We start from the raw sequence: 17,088 nt of genomic DNA, 5'->3' as shown, positions 1-17,088 counted from the left end.
TGGTGGTGGTTTTCCAAAGGGAAAAACACAGGAAGGTTTGTTAAACTGAAAGAATAAATTGCTTTTCTTGCACATTCCAGTATTTATTTGCTTAATTGATCCTTCTAAGGAGGAAAATGTACGTTCTAAAGGCTTTACCCACTCAAAGGAAAAGTTGCTTAGTGTTTAGTGGCAGAAACCATCAGAACACCTCTGTAAGGAAGCAGAGAAGAGAGTTACTTGTAGTGTCCTACAGCTTTGTTTTCTGAAATATCACCACTGGGAAAGTGTGGTTATTCCCATCAGGCAGCCTGAGGGATCTGGGAAAAAAAAAAAGCTTTATTGGGGTCAGTTTGGTGTTACTTGTGTTACCCCTGAGCTGCTGCAGAGCTGGGGAGGAACTTGCCCATGGAAGTTTATTTTTCAGCAGAATTACTTGGTTCACCATTTGTATTTTACCTTGTCAGCTCTTTGAGGCTTTTGTCTTTCCCGCTGTGGTTTCTGTGGGAATGTCATGGGGTTGGTTGGTGTGTGTGACCCTCCTGACAGTCACTCCCTGTATTGCTTAACTTGTGCTAATTTTGTGCCTCAGGACAGGGCAGAGGGTGTTTGACATCAGCTGAGGTGCCACTTACAGGAATGGCAACCAGGGGTGACTTCTCCATCCTCTGAAGGTGAGAAGACTGAACCAAAAAGCTGCAGAAAGCGGTGTTTCCAGGCAGGCTTCAGGATGACCTTACCATCACCAGTCCCCTGGGATGTGATGCAAGATGGGAGCGATCCCAGGGATGGGAAAGTTGGTTTGGGGACTGAAGGAGTAGAGGGGCTTCTGTGACTGACCCCAAGAAGGGCACTATTGAGTGAAAGTTTGTCTCTCCCACTTTTCTCAGAATAATCCTACTAAAGTGCTAAAGCATCAAAGGGAATTGGGAATGTTCCTGGCCCTGGTCACAGAGCTCCATGCATTTAAAAATAAAAACTGCTGACACTTCTTTCAGCTGTCCTTAGTGTGAATCAGAGCACTCTGGTTTCCAGTATTTCTCAACACTGGCGGTGCCAGGCTGGGCAGCAGAGATATTTTAGCCCTGCATTCAGGATTAGTGGTGTCTTAGGCAGGAGAAAGAGGCACCTTGTGTTTCTGCAAACAGCAATTTACCATTCATGGCAAAAGTGTTGCCTGGCTGGTGGTTCTGTGTTGAACAAGGCTTTTGATCTGGAAATACTGTCAATCACCTTCACAACTGAGGAGCTGTAAGAGGGTTGTGCTTGCTGTCACCATAACTTTGTGTTCATCTGCTCTACTGGCTCAGGGAGCTTCTTCCAAAAACTGTCCAGTGCAGATGGTGAGAGTGTCTTTGGGTGTAACAACTGAACTCTGAAGGTATAAAGGAATTTAGTTAACTAATCCTCTTCCACTTTTAGAATTTAAGTGATAACTTAGGCTTTGGTCCCAGGTCTCTTTGGGTGAAGAGAGTGGAAGAGCTTCTCCCAGGAGAGTTTTTGTACCCAATCCCACGAATGCTCTTGGAGAACATGGCTGGAGGTGTGGATAAAGCTGCAGGTATTAATGCAAGCTTTTACCACATCCTCTCAGCAAACCATTTTCTCCAATAAATGTGACAAGCTAACCCAGGGCTTCCAGAGAAGTTTGTCTCTGAATCCCAGAGGAACTCAGTACTGGGAAGTGTTTGGGAGGCTGACACTGCTCTTCTGAAAATCTTGGGGATGATTGCCAGGGAGAGGAATATGAGAAAATTACTTCCTTCTCCTTCAGATATGACCAGTTTGTAACTGCTTGGCTAATCTGATTATCTCCCCTTGCCTGGGCTGATGGATGGGACAGGACCTGTGCTCTGCTTAGTTGGGTCCTTTTGTGCTAAAGGAGCACATGACCTTAATTTGAGAGAGTAAACTTCTGCAGGAATAAACACTCCAAGGAGGAAACTGCAGCCTTCTCTCCTTTCCCCTGTGACAGGCTTCAAAAATTCACTCATTATTCTCTAACGTGGTGTAGTTACAATCCTGCCTGTCTGTGGAAGTGGAAAATATTTCCAGCTCAAAATAAACTCCACAAAGAAAATAGCTTCCATGTGATCCCCTGTTCAGAGGAAAGCTGCTGGACATTAGTCCTAAATAAAGACTTCAGCCAACTTTGGTGTTTTGAAGAGCAGTCGTGGCTGTCCTAAATTTGACCTCTGGCTTAACAGGTTCACTCCTCTGCATCGCTCCTTGCATCGACCAGGTCAACACAGCGAGTTTCAGGTTGACTTCTCGGCGTTGCTGGGGCTTTGGGAGTGGCTTCAGTGGTGTAAAATGCAAGGAAGACTTTCCAAAATGTAATTATTGAGCGACCACTTAGTTGGCAGCTCATTTTCAAAGCTTGCCATCGTCCTTTTGTCCTCTTTATCATCGCTGGGGAAAAAATGCGTTAACCTGTGTTTGAGAAGGCAACAATTTGCTTGGTTTTGATAGAGTCAGGCTTATTTGTTTTGTCAGTGGGAGATGCTTCTGATGTATTTAGCAGTAAATCATCCTCCAAGCCAAGGCTCTGAACAGCCCTTGCTCATGTTCTTTCTCCTGATGGGGCTGTCTGGATGTTGTTGCTGAATCTGCAGAAGAGAATGGCCAATTTCCATAGACTCTTCTAATTTCAGTCAGCAACAGGGATCGACTGCATCCCTCATTGTCTGCTGCAGTTTCAGAAGCAGCAACTCTGCTTAGTTTGGAACTTGGAAGTTTTCTCTCCCTTTAGCTAATTATGGCCATTATACTCTGTTGCCATCATTGTCACTCTGGGTATTTTTGAAAATTAAGGGTGAAAAGTGACTGAATAACAATGAAACTCATCAACGAGGCTCCCCGAGCCTGTTGTGAGTCACCCTCGCTGATTTTGGTGACAAAAATAAGTTTTCTGTTACAACTGTTGACTCCTGCAAGCCCTGCAGTTACTCATCGAGCTGGAGCTGGTCGATGTTCTGGCTCGTGCCTTGGGAAGAGCCGCTGTCACCAGCACGTGGCTTTGATCTTTATCAGTTTTATTAACAATGCTGAAGCTGTGTAGTGCTGTCCTGAGGAAGGAGGGACAGCTGGTCCTGGCAAAAGCTTGTGTTTTACTGGGAGAACAGAGAGGATAAACCCCTGGATTTACATAACTGGTGCCTTTTTTTAAAAAAACACATAAATTGCACACCTGAACAACTGAGATGACCTTCTAGAAGTGGTCTGTGTAATTAAAAAAAAAAAAAAAAAAGCAGGTTGTCACTAAAAGCACGGATTGTTAATGCTGCCATTGCTTATGCTCTGCATTTCTCCCTTGTAATTATCATGACTGGTATTTTTAGGGCAGCTTTGCAGCTTGTCTATTTTCTCCCAATTGGGCTAAAAACATTGGTCTCACGTGACATGATAGATATCCTCTTGGAAACCAGTGCTGTGTATCCTGAACTTCCCCTTCTGCTGATGCCTGGAGTCATTCCCCAAGATTGCAGGAGCTGGAGGAAAGGTGTCCCTTTTTCTTGCAGCCTGTGCATGTGGCTTGGGAGGAGCTTGAACGGTCCTTGCAGACCAATGTTTTTGTTTGCTGTAGATTTTGGGTGGTGTTAGCCTTAGCTGTAACCTCTTTCAGCTTCTGTTAGCTTTCAGTAAGGACTTCCTAGAGCTCTGATCCTGCAGTGAAATCCATGCAGAGCCAATGTGGGATGAGCTCTGAGGTTGCAGCACTGAGGCAAACACGGAGCTGTCTTTCTGCTCTCCTGTGGTGCCTTCCCCACTCAGCAGTGCTCAAACTTCCCTGCTGGAGTCGTAGGGCTCTCCTTATTTTGTTTATCTACTTATTTTAGGGTTGCCCTTTCAGGAGCTTCAGCATCTCTGCTGTCTGTGTCCATCAGATGGGGTGTGCGTTTACTCAGAGGTGTTGAGGGTTGCACATTGCTGGTGCCCAGCCCCAGGACCTGTCCCTTCTGTCCTGCCCGAGCCCCCACCTGCTCCTGGTCAGGTCTGTGGAGCCTCAGTGCAGGTTGAACATCTCCACCCAGAACAAGGTGTCTACTCATGGTGACAAAGCTTAAACTGAAAACTCAAGGTTGCACTGGGAACCTCCTGGTAGAAGTGGAAATTGCTGTATATCATCTTTTCAACAACGCTCTGCACTTCCATGTGGGCCATCTAATCCTTGGAGTGCTATCCAGGTGCTGCTGGATAGTCCTGGGGTGGCAAAAGGCACAGTTTGGGGGATGCTCCAGGCAAGGCTCAGCTTGTGGCTGAGCCTTTGCCGTGGCTTTGGGCAGTGTTGTTCAGGTAGATCCCAGGGTTTCCTACCTGGCTCTTGGCAGCAGTTGGCTCACTGTGCTGTCACAGCTGGAATTGCTGGGAATGCTGCATCAAAATACCGCCTGGAACTCGTGAAAGACCGAGGCACTATTTGTGTTATTGATTTCTGGACTTTGCTGTCAGTCAGGATTTTCGTTTACTGACAGAAGCAAAATAAAAGCGAATCTGTTGAAGAGCAGAAATTGGAAGTTTTAGGCTAATGAAGCTGTATTGTGTCTGACAAATGGGTGGCTAATCTGCTGGAAAAGGGGGAGGGTTGATTTTTAATGAGAAGTTATTACATGTTGAATAGCTGTTAAATTGCTGTTTTAATAAAATGGACAATCCTCCTCTAGCTTGTCTCCTCAAAGTCTTCTTTTAATTGAGAACCCCCTCTAATCCATTCTTTTAAAAATTAATTAACATTTTGAAAAACACTTCTTTGACTGGTAGTGACCTGGTTCAGAATTAATTGGGGTTATGTCATGACTGCTTCCTATGTATTTTAGCAGCAATTTATGGGCTCAGTGGATAGCACTAACTTCATATAGAAGAGCTTAATACTTCTAAGAACAAGTCTAATTGGCTGATTTTTTTACTTTTTTTTTTGTCCTCATGCTTTGAATTGGCAGCAAATAGAAGAATAGAAACGAGATGAGAAAACAGGCTCTGGTGCCTGCAGAGTGAGAACTGGGATATTATTTTCTGTTCAGCTACTGATTGTTTTGACTTTGAGCCAGAATTTGCAGCGAATTTTGGACTGAGCTCTCCAGACTTTACTGTCCCTCAGGCACTTGCTTTGCTTGTAGACTGCAGGTAACTTTTATTGCCCAGACTAATTCTCCTTTTCTTCGTGCCGTGTCGTGATCAAGTTGAAGTCTCGGAGCCCTTTGGCTGCAAGGCACTGTTGGGCTTTGTGGATGTGCCAAAACCTCCAGCTTTTGGTGGCTTTGACTTTTCCACCTGCCAGCTCCAGAGGCTTTGAGAGCAGCATCTGCTCTGGTGGTCAGGCAGGGCTGGTGCTGTTGGGGCAGGGCCATCGGACACGTGCGCTCTGTGGCCGTCTAAGCCAGTCCCGGTCCCGAATCAGGTCAGTGTTTACAAAGCAGATTTGTGGCAGATATAAATACAGCTCTAATGCCCTTTAGTGAAGGGCATGTGGGGCTCTGCAGAGCTCCTGCCATCCAACAGCTGACAGGCAGAGCTGGAGCAGTGGGGATGGAGGAATTCCCAAGGTGGGAAACAACTGGTCAGGCCCATAATGAGGACTGGAAAGCCAAGCCAGGGAACTGCTCCACTCAGTCCCTGAAATCCAAACAGGTGGAGTTTGACACTCTCCGCTCTGGGCTTTGCTCCCTCAGCTGCTGCCAGGCTGGAACAAGGTTTCCATCCTATAGTGCATCCAAAGAAATAAAAATGTTGTGCCATAACCCCTCGTGAACTTGCTTTTGTAACACTTCCTTGTAAGGGACGCTTCAAAAAAGAACACCCCCAAAACTATTCAGGTGTTTGTTGGGGAATGGAGGAAAAAAGTTTATTTGAACAGGCCTCAGGAAGCAGATTTTGTTTCTTTTGTTTTGATTTACATTAAATTGCTTTCTTTTGACCCATATATGCAGAATGACATGGTCCTTGTTTCAGGACACCCTTATTGACTTGTAAAGTTGAATTTGTAGTTGGAGAAGGCAGCTGGAATCCCATTTAATTTGAGGAATAAAACCACGAGTCCTCAAGGAAGATGAGAAATCTGCCCTTGGGAAAGCTCTCTGCTTGCCTTGTTGGGCTGAAACCACAATATGTACTCTATGGCTGTTAAATGCTTTGTTACATGCAGAAATCTTCTGTAGGAAAGAGAATTGTTTCCTGGAGAGGAGTCTCAGTGGAGCCGGATCGTGGCTTTCCGAAACCAGTGGCAGTGGGAGAGGCCACGGGAGGGATTCTGGAGCAAAATGGATCAGAATAAAAGGCCAAAGGTTTTGTTTCACTTTTGTCTTGTGGATTTTACAGCTGAAAAGTGAGTTTGGTTCACGATTCCCAAGATATTAATGCAAATATTGGGTTCAGAGCACAACTTAATTTGTAATTTTATGTTATCCCCAGCAAGGATTGTTTGCCTGAGGTTTGGAGGATGCTGTTGTGAGGGTTTGAGCATCTTTTGATCTTGAGTAGTTCCTTTCCTTGTCAGCTGTGGAAACAGAAGATCTGTAGCTCTTCTAGAAGAGGGAGGGGTGAATGTTTGATTGAAGCCATGGAGCATCACGAAGCCACACATGGTGACATCTCTGCCAGTCTTTATTCAGTTTGCTGCATCAATCAAACCTGGATCTACCCAGACTTCAAAAAAACCAGAAAAGTTCTTGAAGCTGCCAAGTGCTTTCCAGAAGAAAAAGGGTGTGTCTGTGAGGGACAGGAGGTGGGGTGGGATTTGTGCAGAGAACCTCTGGGCTCTCAGGGAAATTCGGTATTTTCATGAATTATTTTATTTTCTGCAGAAATTACTGATAGCCTGAGAGGTAGATGAAAAAAGAAATTTCACCTCTTTTTCTTGCAGAATGGGGCTGATTACCAGGGCAACTGAATTTACTTGAGCTACTCCACTCCTTCCTCTATTTGTAAAAAAAAATACTTTGTGGCAGAAATTGGACTTAGAACCCCTTGAATCTGCTCTGTCACTGATTCTCTCTTGGATGTTGGACCAGGTAATTTTTTCTCTGGATCTTAATTTCCCCCAAATGAGGGATAATGATGGTTGTCCCCGAGGCCGGGGCAGAGCTTTAATGCATCTCTCCAGCACTGGGAGCTGCTGCAAGGAGAGCCCAGCCAGGCCCTCCTGCTCCTGGGTTTGTGTGCTTGCTCAGGCTGGCTGACTCAGTCAGACAGTGCTGTTTCATCTTTTCTTGCCACCAGTACCCGCATTTCTCTCTTAGGCACTGCTCCTGTCCTTGGCTTGTGGCGAATTCATCATTTATTACCTTTTTTTTTTTTTTTTTTTTTGAGCCTGCCCTGATGGGATTTGTGGATGTTCAGCTGGGGGTGTCCAGGCTGGCTGGGGGAGTTTGTGTTCCTTTCAAGGTGCCATCTCCTGTCCCTGTTATATCACTGAGCCTGCAAAATGTTGGAAATAATTAAAATGCACGTCAAGAAAACCAAACAAACGCCAGAGTGCACAGCTGGCCCCGAGTTTAATCTAGGGAAGGGGTTAGAAATATTATGCAGAAACACGCCGGGCTTTGTGTTCGGGGAGGCTTGAACAGAAGTTGAACATCCAGAGGTGCAGGAGGTTCCCTCTGGGGGTGACAGTGGCACTCTGGGCTCTGTAATCAGCCTCCTCCAGCCTGAGTCTGTCTCGCTCCCCAGGGGTTTTATTAGGATTGACTTCACTCCAGGTGTCCCTCTGCCTTGAGGCGCCCGAGGTTTCTTCTCTGGGTTGTGGGAATTCTGAAGATCGATGGCTGGGGTGGTACAGAAGGTGGTTGGTATGTTCTGAGAAGGAATGGAAGAGGTGATTATAAAAGGAAAAAAAAAAATAGCAAGCAGCTGAAACCAAATGTGTGTGCTTGGTTTTTTTGAAAGGGCTTTAAATGCTTTGCAGGTATCTGTTGTGGATGCTTTGAAAACTTCCATTTCCAGGGGTTTTTCATTGAAGGTATAGATATAATTTGACTTTTCTTTTTCCTTCCAGTACCATATGGCAGGGTATCCTATATCTTGCCTTTTGTCACTCCAGCCTGTGTCCAGCTGCAGAGTGCACGTTCACTTTGCCTCCTGCACTGTGTGTGTGTAACAGACTGTCCACCCCTGTTTCTTGGCCATGAAAACTTGGTTATTTAGAAAAAAACAAAGGCACCAATAAATAGGGAGGTTTTTTCCAAGTCTCCAGCTAAACTAATAAATCAAGGCCTTATGGGATTTGGGGGTTACAGTGGGCACTTTGATGTCTCGGGCAGATTTCCACTTTAACTCCACTCTCATCTTAAGGGTTTGATTTCCTTCAAGGCAGAACTGTCTCTCGTGGTGGCTGCTTCTCCTCTGCTTATGCTCATGGAAAGTGAGAGTGGTCTGATGGATTCATCCACGTGCCTTTCTCCTTCCTGAGTCTTTGATTCAGTTTGTACTTTAAGTGATCACAGTGTGTCCTTTGGGTGGAGTTTTTTTTGGAGAGGGGGGTAGTAGTGGGGAGTGAATGGGTTTCCCAGAGGGGTGAGAATTTATAACACTGGCAGTTCTCACTGCCTGAAGTGGCCATTGCATCCTGGTTTGGCAGCATCTGCAAAGGTGCTGGGTGTTGAGGATGTGGAGCTGGGGCAAAGCGAAGGGTCTGGGCCCAGCAGCAGCACCAGCTCCCCAGGGAGGAGCCTGGAGCTGGGACTGTCCAAGTGACTTGAAACAACAACTTCACCCTTCTTTAGACTTCTTCAAAAGGCACGAGGGACAGAAATTGCAAGCAATTTGTCACCAGACTAAAGGAGAAACTGAACTGGTCTGGCACGTTATTCACTTTGACCTCCTCTGCCTTGGCTGGCTCAGCTGAAAACACCCTGGAACCCTGTGAATGGTGGAGGTGGTAATTCAGAGGCTGGATGCTCCATGTTGTGGTTAAACATAAAGGATAACTTGCAAAAACAGTAATATCTGATGGTTTAAAAACGTGCCACCGCTCCGTATGTGGGATGTGAAATGATAGAGGGGAAGAAACAACCCCAGCCCAAAATGTGCTGAATAATGAACAGAGAGTGGTTATTGATTAGCTGTGCACTTCCATTACCCTGCTGCAGCCCGAGCCTTTCTCCTTTATTAAAAAAGAAAACCAAACTTTCGGAGGCGCTTATGAAATATTTAGTGTAATTATTTCCGAGATCAAAACTCCAAAGAAATTACCCAGCCGCAGAAACCTTGTTAATCTGTTGGTGTTATGGATGAAAGACGCAACAGAGACATTAAACATTTACTGCTCCTGTGCAAAATGGCCTCTCAATTGCACCATTTTTCATGGCCCTCGCTGCCGTGTCTGTCTCTCTCTTTCCATGTAAGAATTTTAGGTGTCATTCCAAGTTTCTTCTGATGGAGTGGGACTTATTTCCTCCGTCCCTACTTTGCCCTCGGGCAAGGCAAATCTCAGCCTAATGAGAGCAGTGTGAAGTATTACGGTGCTCTCACACTGCCTTGGCAATCACACAGTGTTTTCCTCGGCGAAATTGTCTTCCTGAAGCAGCTTTGGATGCTCATTTCCTTTTCCACGTGATATTTGCAGAAGCGAGAAATGATGTTATTTCTGCCAGGACTGTAACTACTGAAAAAGTGGAGTAGCTGTTGATGTCCTTTTCGGTTTGAGGAGGGAGTTACTGAGGAAGCAATCCGGGGTCTGTCCCATCTCGACTCAAATCCTAAAATTGCGTTTTTGTGGCTCAAAAGCAAGTTCAGTGCATCTGCGAGTATTTGGAGATAAAAATTCAAATTAACCCTTGAGAAATAGTCTGAAACAGGCTGTAAGTTGGAAAAGATGAGTGTGAAGGGCCATGATTAAGCTGTATAAAATGGGGAATGAGTTGTGTGGTTGCTGTTCTGTGGGAGGGGAGATTGTGGCTGCAGTGGGTTTAGGGCTGAGTGAGTGGCCTCAACTGCCTTCTGCTGTTGGCAAACACCGTGCAGAGGGGTGTGAACAAGAGTCAGAGGGAAGACTTGGAGTTATCCTGCTCGTTCCTTAGGAATGCTGTGGCTCACAGCAGTCTTCCACGTGTGGATTGAGGGGAGAAGGGTTGTAGACAGACAAGGAAAAGAGGGATCACACGTGTCTTTGAACATGAAAATGAGGAACTGAGGAAGAACACAGTTAATGGACCATTTGCTGGCTCTCCTGAGGTCAGGACAGGGGAGGGGCTTGAACTGTAGTGAGGATAACTGAAGTTAGACAGCAGAAGCCTTTTATGACTGTAAACAATCTGGAGACATTCCTTGTTTCTGCAGCTTGAAGTGTTTTTCTTCATTCATAGTGTTTTCTTTTTTAAAAAATAAATAGTCCTGTTTCCTGATGATTTTTAGCTGTAAGGCCATTTGTCTTCTGGGTCTGGGCAGGGTTTGTGCTCTGCTGGGTACCTGGGGACCCTCTGGGTGAGCTGGTCACCAGCCCTTTGTAGGAGAGTCCTTTTGGACTTCAGCCTCGCTGCTCTCACTTTCTTATTTTCATGCTCAGTGACTGGCAAGATGAAAGGATGGGAGTTTTCGTGACTTTCTGCTCTTGTCATTGTAATAAAAAAGTGTAATTTCCAGTGCAGCAACTGACAGAGAGAAAGAAGGAGCAGGGGAGGTCTGGGCATGGACATTAAGAGCCTGCTTGGATTTGTTGCTGGCTTTTTACTGCTTAATAGAAGTGAAGCATTGCCCAACCTGTGGGAACTGCACCAAGCTCCCTTCTGCTCCCTCTCCCGAGTTCCGTCAGGGAGAGGGATTGTAGCACCCGGAGCTGGGAAGTGTAAATGCAATAACCTCCCAGGGAGGCTACCTTGGAAATTAGATCTGTTTATTTTGTTTTTTCAACTTGGCCAGCCTCCCACCTCCCTGCCACTGCTGCCCACAGTGTGCTGCTCCTGCGTGACAGTGGCCCCTGAGCTAAAGGATGTGCCACCAGCGAAAGGAAAATCCTGTCCGTGCTCTTTGCCTGTGGCATTGCATAGATTTTTCTTTACAGTAATTTAAAGAGCTGCCGGCAATTTTCAGTCTGTTTTCGACCACCAAGCTGCACTCGCCACGTTCAGTGCTGCTTTTATTTTTGTTTCCCTGTGTGTGTGTATATATATATATGTATGCTTATATATATTTGTCTATGTATATACATTACACATCTATTTTTATATGTGTGTGTGTAATTGTTGCTTGTCTTCAGGCTGTGATGCTGAGAGACTCGGACTAAGAGCAACCCCATTAAAAGCACAGTTGCTTTAGGTTTTCTGGCTCTGCAGTGAGGCTGTGGGACTTTGGGCTTTATGGCTGCTCTCTTCATGCAGAGGACTTGGAAACGTTTAACCTTTCATGTCAGATGCTTTTTAATATTCATCTTTATCCCCAGTGTCAGCAAAAGGATTAGAGGCTGGTTTGTCTTTCCCTCCGAACTCATCTGTGACTTGAGTGTGCTTATTAGTTCTTTTAATGGCTTCTTTATTAGTTCATTACTGTGTAACCTCCAGGCATGGCAGGACTTGAAATGTTAATTTTCCAACCAAAGTTCAGCTGATGGACTTCACCTGATCCCCTTGGTGTGTGCGTGGAAAGGGCTTGGCTGGCTGTGCACAGCATCACTTACAAAACAGAAGGGAGGCAGCCAAGCTTTCCACTCCCAGACCTTAAAGGAGTAATAGGAATGGAAAGTACAAAGAAACAGTTACACTGCCCTAGAATATTTAAGGAGAAAAGGTGGTGGGTGTGTGCACGCTTTGCTGTGGTGTTACTTCCCCCCCTCCCCTCTCCCTCCCGTTGCTTCGAGCCAGTGTTTGGCTGCCCAGTGAACTCTAACAAGATTTAATAGCTCCAGTGTCGCTGTATTGCATTTGGACTGCTTCCATCCTTCACTTGGAATAAACGTCTGCTTTACAATGAGCTCTGAAATTCTGTAAGTGACGTCAAATTGTATCTAATAATGGAGAAAAGGCCAAGTAACTGTAAATGCGACTTGTTGGCCCTGTCTCACCACGCGGTGTTTATCCTCAGCCCCTCAGCTCCCTTCGAGAGCTTTGGAGCTTGCCCTGAGCTTTACACCCGAAGAAGGCTGATTTCCACTTGTGTTTTCCTTTTTCCCTGGCTGTGTGGCAGTGGCCAGCCCGTGGCAGCAGGAATGGGAGCTGCCCAGCTCCAGCTGCTGCGGCGCTGGGAGGATTGTTGGGGTTCTGCGATGGGTCACACGTTCGCGAGCTGCTGATTCGCTGTCAGATGGGATCTGAGCTCAGTCGTGAAACTCAGCTGTGTAAGCATCTGCATGGAAATGTCTCTCTGAAGGAGCTGTGACAGATGAGATGTGTGATTAGGATCTACCACTGCACCAGAACATCTCTTACTGACACAGTGGCCTTGGAGCCCTGAGCGTGTGAACTGTGCACTTTTAAGGAGATTTAACTTTTGATCTATTTTTTTTTCCCCCCCAAGGCCTGATGGGTTTTTAAATCTGCTTAGCTGTCAGTTAGTAAGTACGACCCACACTATGAAAACTGAGAACTGCTAATTCTAAGAAGCTCTTCTGTCTCATCAGTTTATCGCACGTGCGTGTGTGTGTGAGACAGTTTTGAGTGTAGTGATGAGTGTGTTATGGCAAATAATGGTGGCCACAGAGCTGCTAAGTAGAAATGTTGGGGCTTTTTAACCTTTCAATGTAAACATGGCTTAAAACAGTCCCACTGGAAAGATCCCTTCAGCAGGGCTGGGAGAAGAATGGAGAGAAGGGGATGAGGAATAGCGAGTGCTCGTATTTCGTCTTGGAAAACCCTCGTGAATTGTGTTTTCTCTTTGGTGGTCATTCATGAGGGACTCATGGAGACAGTTGTGGTCTGTTTGTGATCTCGTGCTAATGGTCAGGCATTCACAAACCAAGGAGTTCCTCCCTGTCCTGTGGTCCTTCCCAGTGAGATGGCAGCGGGACATGGGCAGGATGGTTATGGGTCCAAGTGAGGGATCCCAGGCTGCACGTGCTGGAGCAAGGGCTGAGCAGGGTTTGACAACCATGTTCTGTAGATACTGATGGAAAACTCCTGAGAGGCAGGGATGCTGTGGACAAACAGGATCAGAGTGACAAGTAAAGGAAATGGTCTTTGCAGCAGAGCTGCTGTGGGTAGATGAAGCTGAGCCAGAGTGCTGTGGGCCAGGAGCGAAACTGCCGCATTAATCACGGTGTGAGAGGTGAGGCTGCTGTTCAAAACTGCTGACTGGGGCCCCAGGAATCTGTTTCACATTTATGCTGCTGCCTCTACAGGCATGAATAAATGCAAGTGCAGGATGGATGCAGCACTGGCAGTCGTGGGAGGGCACTGCATCCTCCTCCAGGGAACTCTGCAGGAGAGGGAAGGTGGCTGGGTTTCTAAGCCCGGTGTTGCTTCCCAAAGTCCAAGTGGACCTTGGGACCAATAGCTAACATCTCTTTGATATCCCTTTCTTCAAGGAGGCATCTTCTTGGGGGACAGAGGGATGTTGAGAACTTAAGGAAGGTCTTTAGGGAGGCAGGTGAGGTCTCCAGGTAATGCCTTTGCTCATCCTTTTGCCACAAAGTGTTCGGCTTGGTTTTCTTATGGTTGGTTATTAATTATCTTTCATTTCTCAGTTATGGGACAGTATTGCCAGAAAAATTGTTCAGTAGCTGAGTCAGGGGTATTGATCCTTAGCTCAGGAGTTTGTTCTTTCATCTGGCAGGTATTTCTCCACTTCTGCAGGCAGTGTGTGATCAGAACCTGAGACCTGAGGCTGGTACCTGCCTCTGCTCCTGGCTGCTGTGTGACCCTCCATGATGGGCTTTCATTTTAACTTTATAACAGTGTAAAATGAACCTCCTGCATGAGGCTGGAAAAAGCTCATTATAGTTGCTCTCTGCATCTCAGGCTTTTTTTTCTCTGTTGGAAATGGGCTATGACAGTCATGGTGCGGGGTGGGTCCTGCTCCTCACTGCAGCCCTGAAAAGCCTGTGCTCAGCAACCTGGGCACAGAAAACGTGAGCTGCTCAAAAATCAGTCATTGAGGTGACAGCTGGGAGAGCTGTGACAGCCCTTTTGTAGCCTGAACCCACACTGTGAGTGGTTCTCCTGCCCTGGAGCTGGGATTTCTGCTGTCATACTCGGTATCCATCCCCTCAGGGCCAGCCTGGGAAGCCTGGCTGGGGTTTGGCCTCCGGCACTCCAGGAGCACAGTTTAACCACCCCTCACACACTGATTCTTACTCCTTAATTACAAGCTGTCAGTTGTCATCAGTCCTCTGCTCCCTCCTTTAGTACCAGGGAGGCTACCCTAATGCTCCCAGAGTGAACACCAAGTTCATGGGCTAAATGGAGAGATTCTCTTGGTCTGTTCAGCTTCTGCAGATCCTGATAGTTCTCCTCTGCTTTTAAAGCAAGGGCCCTTTTTTGGGCAGTTTGCTGTTTTGAGGTAAATGTTAAAATTGGCAGTGAGTGCAGCAGGCTGTGCTGAGCCTTCCGACAGCCTGGAGCGGCGGCTCCGAGGTGGACCTGACTCATCGCAGCAGGATATTGACTCTGCAGCGTAATTATGATGCTTTGAGAACCTGATTTTCAAATAATTGAGGTATAAAATGATGTGCCTGGTTCTCACAGTTACTACAGCTCTGGGTATAAATTGAATAACGGGCTGTACAAATGTGCCACTTGGCTATAGCAGGAACAGCAGCCGGTCTGGAAATGTCCTGCGTCACTGCTGCTTTTCCTCTTTGCTGGGAAGCTGCCTGAGGTTTGCAAACAGCCTCGGGATGCCACTGGTCCCAGTTGTTTGGCAAACCCATGGAAAGTCCTGCATCTGGGCAGCCAAAATGCAGGGGTGAAACACTGGCTGCTTGCTCATCCCAGCGCGTGGAGCATCTCCAACACCTCTGGCTGCTCGTGGCAATGTCCTGGCTGTGGGGAAGTGCCAGGGACACAGCTGGGGCTTTGACACCCGTCTTCCCAGGCTGTGGTGGCTCCCTGGCTTTCTCTTTTCTCTGTCCTGTCTGCAGTCTGTGTTTCGTTTGGTCTTGGTCAACTCTGATTGTCGATGAAGTCCCAAGACTTTGGAAGGAGGTTTTTGTCCTCAGGGTGATTTTGTCACTTCTGTCCCACTTGGAGTTGTGTTCCCCCAGGCTGAACCTGGTGAAAACCTGTGTTTGTCTTTGTGGTTTGCCAGCAGGACTCCACTGCTCTTGGAAGGGTTAGGACAGATTATTTTCAGCTCAAAGGCAGCCCAAACTGTGAACTTACTCTGATTTTTTTTTTTTTACCAGTCTAACCAAAAACCAGACAAGTCAGGTTTGTTCTCTGTGCTTCCTTTAGGGTCAGGCTGCTGCTCCCAGCCTTTCCCTGCTGGCCCTCTTGGTTTGAGGCTGGGATTTTGTCCTTGCTCAGTGTTTCCAGGGTTGTTTTCCACCCAGCTTCAGGGGATTGGTTGCAGCCCCTGGAGTGGGCAGCTGCTGGAGGAGGTTTTTGGGAGCATGACCTTTCTAATGGGCACATCAGCAGGACCTGCTGCTGCTCAGAGCCCTGGGGGCTGAGCCCAGATTCTACTTTTAATCATCAATCAGAGGGAATAAACCTGCAGGGGAAGATCTCAGCAAATCCTCAGCTCCTGGAAAAGCTGAGCAGGAGCCACTGCTGTGACCAGACACGCTGGGCACTGTGAGGCTGCTGCTGTGCCTGCTTGGGGCCAAAACGTTGGGAATTTAGTCTGTAATAAAATAAACCTTCCTGTGTCTCAGCCATCTGAATTATTACCTGACTGGCACTTCATTATAAACACATTTTTTCCATCTTGGTACTGGTTTCCTGCCATTTTATTGCTTTTTAGGTTCTATTTTTTTGTTTTATTCATCTCTTCCAATCGATAGAAATATCCTGTTTTTAGCAAGCAGCAGAGGCAGACGTGACTGATGTCCTGATGGTGGAGCAGAATCACTCTCAGAGCATTTGGGGAACAGGGGGAGAAGCTTTTAAATCTAATTTTCAAAGATCTCTAAAGCATAACAAACTGCTCCAGACATGTAGCTGAGTCTCCCAGTGCCATTAGCTCAAAAAAGTTGGGATTTTTCTGTTGTCCCATTGCAGAGCTGGCGCTTTAGATCCCTCCTCTGGTGGTAACTGTTGTTCTTTGCCATGACACTAATTAAAACCCACTTAATGAGATTATCTCCACCTGTTCTAGAGGATTAGTTCGATGGAGGAAATCCTGCACGTGCCTGTGGATGCACATAGGCACAGCAACGTTGGGAAGCACAGTCTCCCCAGAATTATTCTCTTCAGGGTTTGCCACAGCAAAGAGTATTTTGTGCCCCCCCTCCACATGCACAGATTGCTCAGACAGCACTGAAATGCAACAGAGAATTGAATTTGAGAGTAAATTGTTTCGATGACGCAGCACCAGAAGAGTCAGGGCGGGGTGGATTTGTTTTAGTGCCAAATGAGAACTGTGGCAATCAAAGGGGAGCGAGCTGGGAGCACCGTGGCAAGGCCTGGGTCAGGGAGCCTTGCCTGGGATGCTGTGGGCAGTGTCCCCACGTGTCCCCACCAGGGACACCCAGGAAACCTGGGTTACAAACACTGGGGTTTGTCCCCACTTGCCCTGTGACCGTGGGCATGCATCTCAACCTCTCCAAACCTCGTAAATGGCTGGTGAAGTGTTGTGCAAACACAGACTGGCACTAAGGGCTGTTGATGGTGCCGTGGTTTCCTGGTTCCCATGTCACGGTTTAATCCACTGGATCAATTGGTTGAGTTTATTCTGTTGGGTTTTTTCACCAGCTGTAGAGTTTGGGGCTGGTTTTGCTCCAGGAGCTCTGTCTGAAGACTTCCACTAAGCAGGCACAGCAGAAAGGTGGATTTTGGTGATGAGAAGGAACCAAGCAAATGCTTTGTGTGCTGTGAGTCACCAGATCCTGCTGGGGTTGACTGGGCCTGATAACAGACACTTTGCTTCTGGTGTCCACTTTTCCTCACCAGTCATCCTTTACCTCCCCCACCTCTTCCTTCCATGATGTTATTGTCTTTATCCACAGCCCATAGAGAGTCCTGAGAATATTTGAGAAGATCCTGCTTTGCTCCGTGGTGTAGTAAATGCTGTATTCCCTGAATTGTT

General features: G+C 46.8%; 1 protein-coding gene across 1 annotated transcript in view; it reads left to right on the top strand.

Annotated features, from left to right (window-relative positions):
• Nucleotides 1-17,088, top strand: part of PITPNM2 (phosphatidylinositol transfer protein membrane associated 2) — a 112,312-nt gene that overhangs the window by 30,658 nt on the left and 64,566 nt on the right.

Source organism: Myiozetetes cayanensis, unplaced genomic scaffold, assembly GCF_022539395.1.
Source record: "Myiozetetes cayanensis isolate MyiCay16 unplaced genomic scaffold, myiCay2020 scf21, whole genome shotgun sequence".
Taxonomy (NCBI): Eukaryota; Metazoa; Chordata; class Aves; order Passeriformes; family Tyrannidae; genus Myiozetetes; species Myiozetetes cayanensis.
This window is presented reverse-complemented; position numbering and strand designations above follow the sequence as displayed.